This window comes from Schistocerca piceifrons, chromosome 6 (assembly GCF_021461385.2).
Source record: "Schistocerca piceifrons isolate TAMUIC-IGC-003096 chromosome 6, iqSchPice1.1, whole genome shotgun sequence".
NCBI classification, from domain to species: domain Eukaryota; kingdom Metazoa; phylum Arthropoda; class Insecta; order Orthoptera; family Acrididae; genus Schistocerca; species Schistocerca piceifrons.
Genome location: NC_060143.1, coordinates 269,467,219 through 269,479,449, shown reverse-complemented (window position 1 = coordinate 269,479,449; position 12,231 = coordinate 269,467,219).

Genomic DNA, 12,231 nt, shown 5'->3' with positions numbered 1-12,231 from the left:
TAGTGAAATGATGCACAGTTTGAGACTGAACTGAGGAACTTGGGATGCTCTGATGCTCTGAAGGAATTCTGACTTCTTTCCAGCTAAATTGATACCTCAAATATAACCTTGTAGTAAGAGAAAGGTATCTATTGTCAAAAGAGGGTTGAGCACTCTGACCTTACAAGTTATTCAGGCCAACAGAAAGATTGTTCTACTTCGCGACAGTGAACCTACTGAGCTGTGTTTTGTTACCAAACATGAGATACATTATACTACAGTTTTAATTTTTAATTGGTTTGACAATAAAGGATTAGATACTACTGAGAATATAATTATGCTCATTTCAGAAAAGTTTTTCATGCTTAATTTGGTAGAACAAATACTTTTTGTATGAAGACCTCCGCAAAGGAAATTATGCACTTAAAATTTAAAGAAATGAATAAGTATGTTTACAGTATAAATGAAAACATGAACCTTTTTTTGTGGTCTTCTTTTTAACAAATCGGATTCCTCAACCCGTTTTGACAAAATCCTGGCTACGTCCCTGTCCAAACAAATACTTTCAGAAAAGACTTCCTAGCACTGAAATCTACATTCGATGTTGTTAATAAATTTCTCTCCTTCAGACACCCTTTTTTTGCCATTTCCTGTCTGTATTTTATATACTCTCTATTTTGCCCATCTTCAGTTATTTTGCTGGCCATATAGCAAACCTCATTTATTACTTTAAATGTCTTGTTTCCTATACTAATTCCCGTAGAATCACCTGATTTATTTCGACTACGTTCCATTATCCTTGTTATGTTTTTGTTGATGTCTATCTTATATCCTCCTTTCAAGACACCCTACATTCCGTTTAACTGTTCTCCCAACGCCTTTTCGGTCTCTGATAGGTTTATAATGACACAGGCAAAACTGAAAGTTATTCTTTCTAATCCCTGAGCATTAATTCCTACTCCAAAATTTTCTTTGGTTTCCTTCACCGCTTGTTCAGTGTACAGATTTAATCACATGGTGGGTAGGCTACAACCCTGTCTCGCTCCATTCGCAGCCATTACTTCTCGTTCATGCCCCTCGCCAGTTTGTAACCATCATCTGGTTTCTGAACAAGTTGTAAACAGCGCAACCGCCGCTACCTTCAGAATTTCAAAGAGAGTAGTCCGCTCATCATTGTCAAATGCTTCCTATGAACCTACAAATGCTATAAATGTAGGTTTCCTGTTTTTTAACCTATTGCAAGTAGGCTGTTTATGTTTTCTTATTGGCAACGTTACGTAGCGCCCTGTATGAAAATCACTGGCTATGCTGTGTGCAATCTCTGGCTAGTTTGCATTGTTGTCTGCCATTGTAGTGTTGGGCAGCGGCAGCTGGATGTGAACAGCGCGTAGCGTTGTGCAGTTGGAGGTGAGCCGCCAGCAGTGGTGTATGTGGAGAGAGAAATGGCGGAGTTTTGATACTTGTAAGAATGGATGTTATGAACTCCTATGTATATTATGACTTTTGATGATATTAAGGTAAATACATTGTTTGTTCTCTATTAATATCTTTCATTTGCTAACAATCCCTATCAGTAGTTAGTGCCTTCCGTAGTTTGAATCTTTTATTTTGCTGGCAGTAGTGGTGCTCGCTGTATTGCAGTAGTTCGAGTAACGAAGATTTTTGTGAGGTAAGTGATTTGTGAAACGTATAGGTTAATGTTAGTCAGGGCCATTCTTTTGTAGGGATTTTTGAAAGTCAGACTGCGTTGCGCTAAAATTGTTGTATGTCAGTTTAAGCACAGTCATGTATAAATTTTCAAAGGGGACGTTTCATATGTCGACCCCTAGCCGAGGATACCTCACTGGAATCTTCTGATTTTTTTTCTTGTAGTTTGTGTAATTAGTGTAGCTATTGTATATTGCTAGCGCATAATTGTAGAGAGAATCTCCTTTATAGTTGCAGCCTTTCATTGTTGTACAGTAAAACAGTTGTGGCATGCATGTAGGTTTGCACCAAGTATTTCGCTGCTGCGCTTGCAATTAACTAGATATTATGTTCAGTGCTATGTTAATGTGTTCTCTTATTGTTGCTCTTCAAATTGCGTTTTTCTGTGTTATCGTGTGAAATATTGTGACAATAATGGCGTGTGAAAAACGTAATACTAGGCTGCAAAGTAAACTCAGCAATGAGAGTGAAGACGAAAGCATTGTGTTAGCGCCACCGAGTAATGAATTAACTAATGTTCAAAGTAGTAATTTGGTAACTGTGCATAGGGAAATGGAGCGGGCGTCAAATAAGGGTGTAGACAGTGAAACAGGTAGTGAACAGGGAAGCATTATCGATCGATCGGTCGGCAACAGCTCGCCTCAGGGATCGGGACTGACAGAACATAATATTGCAAATACTGTAGACTCAGGATTTGGGTTCTCACCGTTTTCTCAAATGACTCAAGAAACATTTTCTGCTTGTGAAAATGTGAATGTTGCCGGTGGAACTTCACTGCCGAAAAGCACTGAGGAACATGTTTCAGACACCAGTGCATTGTTATTACAGTTAATGCAACAAATGGGACAAAGGCTACAAAAATTAGACACAATGGAACAAAATCTTAAAAAGTTAGACACAATAGAACAAAATCTTCGGAAGTTAGACACCACACTTGAACAAACACGTGAAGATTTAACTACTGAGTTACATAACATTGAATCGAAATGACAAAAAGTCTGTAATGACGTAAAAACACAAATTTGTGAGCATTTTCAACCTATTTTTTCACAGCATGAAAATGCATTACAGAATCACGAAGCAGCCATAAAAGAACTGCAAACCATTGTTCATGAAAATCATGAGACCTTGTGGGCTAAAATTGACTCAGTTGCATCTAACAATTCGGTTACGCAACTTGCAAAAACTCAGGAAATCTTGAAGGACACAGTAGATTCGATTTGAAGACAAATGGACACTCTGAAACTTGGTTCAGAAAAACACACTGGGGAAATGTGTTCACTATCGGAGAAAGTAGCCGAACTTTCGGATCAGGTCACTAACTTATCTACAAAGGTAGATGATGATCTGAATGACACAAGACCTGTAGCCTTCACTGACACAGAAGAGTATGAACAAATTAGAAAATTCAAACAAAATTAAAATCAAATCAATACACAGTACAAAAGAGAAATCCGGGAAGTACAAGATCAGTTGATGCAGGTAATACAAGAATTGCATATTTCAGAGGACACTCGCGCTCCAGTACGGGAAGAGGGACATAGAAATACGGAACAACCACAAAATAATAACAAAGGACACTTCGGAAATTATGAAAGAAATTGGCAAGGTGCATTGGATTTTGAGATGGAACCGCCGACACGACGTAACAATGACCGATATGCTACTCGCCGACATGATGATTTAGACTATAAGCTGTTCATTACTACACGTAAATTCATAACGTTTAAGAATTCTGCCAACGACATTCATCCACAAGCGTGGCTCCATCAATTCTCTCATTGTTTTCCTCCCAACTGGTCATTGGAGCACAGGTTAGAATTTATGTGTGGCTACTTGGAGAATGAACCAGCTGAAAGAATGCGATCGGTCATTCACGATTGTCACAGTGAAGGAGAATTTTACAATGAGTTCCTCTCAGCATATTGGTCTCAAGCTACACAAGACCGAGTAAAACATAGCATCATGATGATGAAACACTTTGAACAATCAGAATTTTCCAGTCTTGTCAAATATTTTGAAGACAAGTTGCATAAGAATCAATATCTTTCAAACCCATACTGCCCTTCAGAACTCATCCGCATTTGCTTAACAAAATTGCCTGAACATTTACGACATATTGTTTTAGCAGGACGTTGCAAAGACGACATTGAAGCTTTTCAGGGACTGTTACAAGAATTAGAAATCGACACAGACAGTCGCGGGATGTTAAAACAGGATAACAATCACTACAGGTCACATCCGTCAGAATTTCGTGACGACAGAAACAATAACTGGACACGACAAGTCTATTCTTACCAAGCAAATCGTGACCAAAACACACGCCACCCATATGACAACCACTGGCAGAGTAATAACAGTTACAGAGAAAGATCGTAATTCTGTAGTAATGAATATGACAGAGATTACCATAGAAACAGACAATATGGGAACCAAAATAATTATTATCAAGGGAGACAGAATAACTTTAGATGCAATGGTCCAGCGCGCAGGTACGATTCAGGGAGAAATTCTCCACCACATGACCGACAAACAAGAAACTATGTAAACTACCGACAAAACGACAGACGTGAATTTCATCAGAACTGGCGGGATTCTAACAGAGCTGGGCCGTCTTGGCAAGGCGAATTTGTAGAAGTTAGGTCTCCTAATCCCAATAACAACGCGCGCCAACAAAGAGACAGACAATGACTCGGGCCGCAGGGACCCACGTGCGCCGGCTGGCTCAGAGAAAAATAACATAGAAGCTAACCTTGAGAAAAATTCTAGTATTCTTTACCGACGTATACTGCATGATAATTGCGTTCAAGCTAAAACTCTGAGTACTTTGAAGAGTAAAAGATTGTACCACATTTAACATTTAAAACCGTTTATTGAAAGATAATCTGCTTTTTAACTTAGTCTTTGCCATAAAATTTTTCGCTTCACATTTCTAGTATGCTTTGTCAGACTTAGAATCTGTTAACATGCAACAATGTTTGAAGTTAAATATCCAATCAAGAACCAAGAGAACTTATTTAAACAGAAATAACGAATGCATTGTTATAGTGAACAGACGTCACAGTGTTATTGTGTGTGTACATTCTTGCTTGTTAGTTGCATGATTATGTAACGACTATAAGGCTTACATACTTAGAACATTTACCAGTACTGCTAATGAGATTTTAATGCAACATTTTGGTTTACTTGAAAATACATTCTGGATTTAACGTACTTTCAGTGAGGTACCAGATGACACAGTGGTTAGTTTATGTGACAGCTACACGATTTTATCACGACGCTACTAATGAGTGACAATTTACAATGTTGCTTTTGCAGTGTTTCTGTTTTATATCTGCACAGTTTTCTGTTTTATTCTGGAAAGTAAAACATGTTTTAGTAGTAACTTTTGTGGTATAGCTACAATGATACTGCCTTTTCTGTAGCACAACAATATGTTACAGCACAGTACTTCCTTGATCATGGCAATAAGCGTAATAACTAAGATATCTATTCGCAAAGCATTTCACTCTTGTTTATCATGAGGTAGTACATTGACTTCTGCAGAACTTAGCTTTCGGAGGACGACAACTACGACACTTCCACAGAGATTATCTTACAACAAGACGCATAGTTTAGCGCTAAAGTACATGTATTTGAGAGTTTAATATTATACTTAAAACATTTATTTTTAAAGATATTTGAAGTACAATGATACAAAGGTTTTCTGTAATAATTTCATTCCATTGTTGTAAGCTGTAACACCTGAGGGTATAATTACATTAATCCTCAGGGGGGTACACGTTTACTTTGTGTACCATGTGTTTGGCAAGCACATGGAGCCCTAGCTAATATGGTATTTGCTTATACAACTTTACACATCGGTACTATATTTCTCTAACACACAAATTACACAGCTATCTGATCATTTAACTGAGAGATAAACATTTTTTTTACTACATCAGTGACACATGTTTACGCAATTACACAGTTGGATAATTTCATACTTATGAAATCGTATTTTGTCTGTACTTTGTGTACTGTTCATATTTTTTTTGGAACCATTGTGATATTATGAGAGCTTTGAAAGATATATTTGGTATGGGAGCACGATTTTTAAAGTCCGTTTGAGGTAGATGATACTTTTGACATGAGCAGAGAATTTTTTTAGGTTTTGAAATTATTGAAGGAAGGTACGACGATTTTGAGATTTGACTGAGGTTTTATGATATTATTACGACGACGATGTGTACTATGTTGTTGAGGTATGTTTATTATCAATGAGATGATGCTATATGAGGAATCTGATTATGCTATGTATTTATTATGATGAAATATTGAAGACATATTGATGAATATGTATATGTGTAATAAGGTAAGGAATAATGAGTAGTGGTTAGGGACTCTGACTTGTGAAAAAGGATGTTGGAAACCAGGAATCGTACTTTAAGAGTTATGAAATGTGTGTAAATGCGTGAATGTATCACAATGCCGGCGAAAATTTTTTGGACACTGTTATATTCATATGATTTTGTATCCACACATTTGCAAGGCAAATTCTTGACCTGTGAAATATTTTTATGTAAGACTGTCACTGTAGCTGAAACTGCCGTCATAAATATTTCAGCAAGAAAAGTAAGTGACCTTGACGTAATGCGTTTTTGGCGCCTAGCTGAGAGGTAGTCGTCTGACAAAAGAAAGCATTAGGTGGAGAAAAAAAGAGGCCATTATCCTCGCTATTGACATATTGACATTCCTTTGTAGAAAACATCGCAAATACGACACGCTCATTACTTGGAAACATTCTTACATCTGCACACCTGATTAGGACAAGTGTCTATCTACAAGAATTGAGAGAATTTCTACTAACTCATGAAATGCCTCATGACTACTGAATGACTATTTTATGCTTTACTTTGTACATAGTTGCTTATTTCACTTGATATCTGGTTTCCAGCTGTCTTGTAGCATTGGTTTCATAAAATAAAATTAAATACATTTGCTAATGTGAACTCTTTCTGTCAACAGATCTATTAAATAATTATTTTATGATCCACATTCTTCGAAAAAGGAGCTCTTGGAATGAAAAGAACAATAAGAAGGGGCTAATAACAGTAACTGCATATATAATTTTCTTTTCAAGTACTTGGTAATTTTTTGTAGAATTAGTTTTTGTGGTGCACCACTTTAATGAAATAGATATTAAGATGTGTATAGACATTTCCCTTTTTCTGCATTGTTGTCTTTAGTGTAATATTTTTTCTGCTTGAACATTGCCATGCTTAGGTATTAGTTATAGCATTTGCTGCTGCTGTTTGCCAGGTATAGTGCTACTAAATTTCACTTTGTATTACTCTGTTAAGCTAGTTTTACTACTGATTTATTTTTCTTGTTGCTGCACATTGGCTCATATTAGTTGTAATGTTGCATTGCTTGGTAATTTAGATTTACTGTAGCTTGCTTTGCAATTTTCCATTTTTTTTGTCATTGATGTTTGTGCTAATAGTTTTGTGCTGCTGTATTGCCTCGTCCCTTAGTTTAGCATCTGACCTCAGTAGATTTAAGTTAGCTTAAAATGGGGTAGGCTATATAAGAGAACGAGTTGTGATGAATGGAAAGAAATGCATTGAGAAGCTATAAGAAAACGGTTGGCCAAAAAAGTATTTAAAAAAGGATATGAACAAAAAAGTAGGGTTTAGAGACAAAAGGTTTAGGTAGGATTTTCTTGGAAATAAATGATGAGGTAAGATAATGGAAAATAAATAATGAGGTAAGAAATATGTGAACATATAAATACAGAAAGCATGCTTGGATAGGATTTTTTTGGTGGAAACAAATGTTGAAATAAGACGAAAGATCTATGGAATGAAGTTTTGGGTTGGACTGCAGTACCAAATGTCACACTGAAAACGAACCCTGTCGTTTCCTTTTGTATTATTCCGCTATGTGTTTATGTACACTTGTGTATTTATCTTTTTCCTGTCTTTATGTGTTTAGCTAATAAGATTTATGTTGTAGAATTTTTCAAATACTATGTTATTTTCTTTGTAAAAGTGTTTAGACATAATTTATTCTGTTTCGTTTTAATGCTCATATGTGAAGTTGATGTTTCGAAAGTTATTCAGACCTTTTATGTATGTATTTATGTCATAATTCCTGTAACACTGATGTATATGTATATTTCTATTCTTTTGTAAAGCCTGTATTACTACAAATGGTATCTGTACTATTATGTTTTTAATGATGTATTTTGTACCTTTGTTATTGTATTCTTATGTTATAAAATTGTAATTGACACCAGTTCATCAAATTAAGTAACTTGTAAGTTCCATTTCAATGCACACGTTTCTGTTGGTCATACTATATGGACAATATGTGAGAAGTAGGGACTGTTAGTGTTTGCACGTGTGTTAATAATTCAGCAAGGGACTGGATAACAGCATTGCTGGTTCTAAGGACAATTCCAAAAACTTTGTGAGTGCACAAGTGGTGGTTATGGACTTGCTATATTATCAGCAAGACTCTTCAATGGTGATTGTGCATCTGCGCAGTCACAACAGATGGCTGCTGGCCATCTCTACAAGGACTACAGCGGGTCTGCAACTTTGATGACCCAACAATACCATTATTTCTACAAGGACTACAGTGGGTCTACACCTTTGCTGACTTGCCAGTACCACTATTTCTACAAGAACTGCAGTGGGTCTGCACCTCTGGTGGCCCACCAATACCACAATCTCTACCAGGACTACAGTGGGTCTGCACCTCTGGTGGCCCACCAATACCGTAATCTCTAGCAGGGCTACAGTGGGTCTACTCTGTGATGACCTACCTAACAATATTCTTCAAAACTTCGAATGACTCTGCTGTTGGTTTGCTCTGTTGTGGCCCATTACCTGTCTGCATGTCAAGAGTCAGCACTGTCTTTTCGTTGGAAGGACAACACTACTTCTTCAAGACTGCTTGGAAATCCACTACTCCCGTGTGCATTTTCTTTTACTGCTCAGACTTTGAGAGAAACAATGTTATTTTACTGTGATGAACGATTAGGACTGTCTTTATGGACTGTGAGAAAGTTTAGCTTTTGACCTACATTCTATCAATAAGTGTGTGCAATTGATATCTTTGTTATTGTAATTATAAAAATAATTTATCACATCAATATTGGCCACTGTCCAAAACAATTTGTAAAATTTTTTGTGGGGAGCATGGGGGCTATGTAAGTAGGCTTTTTATGTTTTCTTATTGGCAATGTTTCGTTGCGCCCTGTATGAAAATCACTGGCTATGCTGTGTGCAGTCTCTGGCTAGTTTGCATTGTTGTCTGTCATTGTAGTGTTGGGCAGCGGCAGCTGGATGTGAACAGCGCGTAGCGTTGTACAGTTGGAGGTGAGCCGCCAGCAGTGGTGGATGTGGGGAGATAAATGGCGGAGTTTTGATATTTGTAAGAATGGATGTTATGAACTCCTATGTATATTATGACTTTTGATGATATTAGGGTAAATACATTGTTTGTTCTCTATTAATATCTTTCATTTGCTAACAATCCCTATCAGTGGTTAGTGCCTTCCGTAGTTTGAATCTTTTATTTAGCTGGCAGTAGTGGTGCTCGCTGTATTGCAGTAGTTCGAGTAACGAAGATTTTTGTGAGGTAAGTGATTTGTGAAACGTATGGGTTAATGTTAGTCAGGGCCATTCTTTTGTAGGGATTTTTGAAAGTCAGATTGCGTTGCCCTAAAAATATTGTATGTCAGTTTAAGCACAGTCATGTATAAATTGTTCAAAGGGGACGTTTCACTATCTTCTAACTCGTCAAGTCAGTATAGCCTCGCGTGTTCCTACATTTCTCCTGAATCCAAACTGATCTTCCCCGAGGTCGGCATCTGTTAAGTTTTACCATCCTTCTGTAAAGATTTCCTGTCAGTATTTGGCAACCTTGATTTATTTAACTGATATCTCGGTAAATTTTTACAGCTGTCAGCAACTGCTTTCTTTGGAATTGGAACTACTACATTCTTCTTGAAATCTGAGTTTATTTCCCCTATCTCATAGATGTTGCTCACCTACTGGAAAAGATTTGTCGTGGCTGCCTCTCCCAATGCTATCAGTAGTTCTGACGGAATATCATCTATTTAACTATTTTTGTGGCCTTGTTTCGAGGTAGACATTTCAGCTATCTGTCTAATTATTCTTACAGTATCGCAACTCTTATCACTTCTTCACCTACATCCTCTTCATTTTCTATAATATTTCCTTCATCTCCCTTGTGTAGACCGCCCATGTATTTTTTTTGTTACAACTTCCTTGCACACTGTGCGGTTCTTTAGAGGGCACAGAAGCGAGGAAAAGATGCTGTTAAAGAACAGAGAATACAGAAATTAATATATTTTGCATCTAATATCAAACAGAAAAATAATACGTAACTTCGTTGCTGTAGATGCTGCGTCAGTTGCTAACAGTAGATTTCAATGCAGAAATCATGTACAGATACAAAAGATTTATAAATCTGTCACTCTTCAGTCAATGTCTACTCAGAAAATGTTAAACCGTGGCCTATATGGAGGTTTGTAAATGTTATTCAATGGGATCAGTGCATGAGTGTTAGACCCGCTGCTAGAGCTCCGGCGAGGGGATGCTTGCATCTCATTGGCAGTGACGTAATCGTTTGTGGCAGCGCCCTCGTGTGCGGCGGTAGCGGATGTAAAAAACGCGGTGGTGCAACTGGCAGACCGCGTATTTGAAAGTGCGGCCGACCTGGTAACTACCAGTAGCGCACATTCCACCTTTCAGCTTTCCCTTCTTTTCTTAGGATTGGTTTTCTATCAGAGCCCTTGATATTCAGACAACAGCTTCCCTTTTTCCCAAAGATCTCTTTAATTTCCCTGTACGCGGTATCCGTCTATCACCTATTGAAATTTCCTTTTAAATCTTTACATTTGTTCTGTAGCTTTTTTGCTTAGCCGTCTAGCACTTTCTGTCATTGTGATTTATTAAACGTTAGTATTCGATTTCTCTTGCTTCATTTTGTGCCTTATTTATACTTTCTCACTACATTAGTAAAATTCAATATCTCTTTTTACCCAAGGATTTCTATTAGGCCTTGTCTTTTTACCTATTTGATCCTCTTCTGCCTTCAGCATTTCATCTCTTAAAGGTACTCATTCGTCTTATACTGTATGCCTTACCACTGTCCAAGTCAACCGTTGCCTAATGCTGCCTCTGAAGCTCTCAGCAGCCTCTGATTCTTTCAATTATATAGGACCCATCTCCTTAATTTGCTACCATTTTTCTAGTTATTAATTTCTAATCTACAGTTCATAACCAGTAAATTATGGTCAGTGTCCACTTTTGCACCTGGAAATGTCCTACAACTTAAAAATTGGGCCGAACTCTCTTCTTACTATTATATAATCAATGTGGAACCTTCCGTTGTCTCTATGTCTCTTCTACGTACACAAACTTCTCTTATGATTCTTTCTACCAAGCACCTTCCTCTTTCATTACGTTCCCTGAGTCTATATGCACTTACTAAATCTAAATCTTCATCTACATGGATACTACGCTAATCACATTTAAGTGCCTGGCAGAGGGTTCGTCGAGCCGCCTTCACAATTCCTTACTATTCCAATCTCGTATAGCGCGCGAAGAGAATGAACACCAATATCTTCCCGTACGAGCTCTTATTTCCCTTATTTTATCGTGGTGATCGTTTCTCCCTATGTAGATCGGTGTCAAGAAAATATTTTCGCATTCGGAGGAGAAAGTTGGTGATTGGAATTTCGTGAGAAGATTCCGTCGCAACGAGGAACGCCTTTCTTTTAATGATGTCCAGCCCAAATCTTGTATCATTTCAGTGTCACTCTCTCCATATTTTGCGATAATACAAAGTGTGCTGCCCTTCTTTGACCTTTTTCGATGTACTCCGTCAGTCCTATCTGGTCAGGATCCCACACCGAGCAGCAGTGTTCTAAAAGTAGATCTGTCACATTTTCTAAGTGTCCGGCCAACAAAACGCAGTACTTGGTTAGCCTTCCCCACAACATTTTCTATGTGTTCCTCCCAATTTAAGTTGTTCGTAATTGTAATTACTAGGTATTTAGTTGAATTTACGGACTTAAGATTTGACTGATTTATAGTGTAACTGAAGGTGAACAAATTTCTTGTAGCACTACTTAAGGTCAACTGCCAACCTGCGCACCATTCAGATATCTTTTCTAAATCGTTTTGCAGTTTGCTTTCATCTTCTGATGACTTTATTAGTCGATGAACGACATCGTCATCTGCAAACAACCTTGATAGATAAAGAACAGCAAAGAGCCTATTACCTTGGGGAACTCCAGAAATCACTTCTGTTTTACTCGATGACTTTCCGTCAGTTACTAAGAACTGTGAAATCTCTGACAGGAAGTCACAAATCCAGTTACATAACTGAGACGATATTTCATAACCACGCAATTTCACTACGAGCCGCTTGTATGGTACAGTGTCAAAAGTCCAGAAATACGGAATCGATCAGGAATCCCTTGTCGATAGCACTCAACACTTCATGCGAATAAAGAGCTAGTTG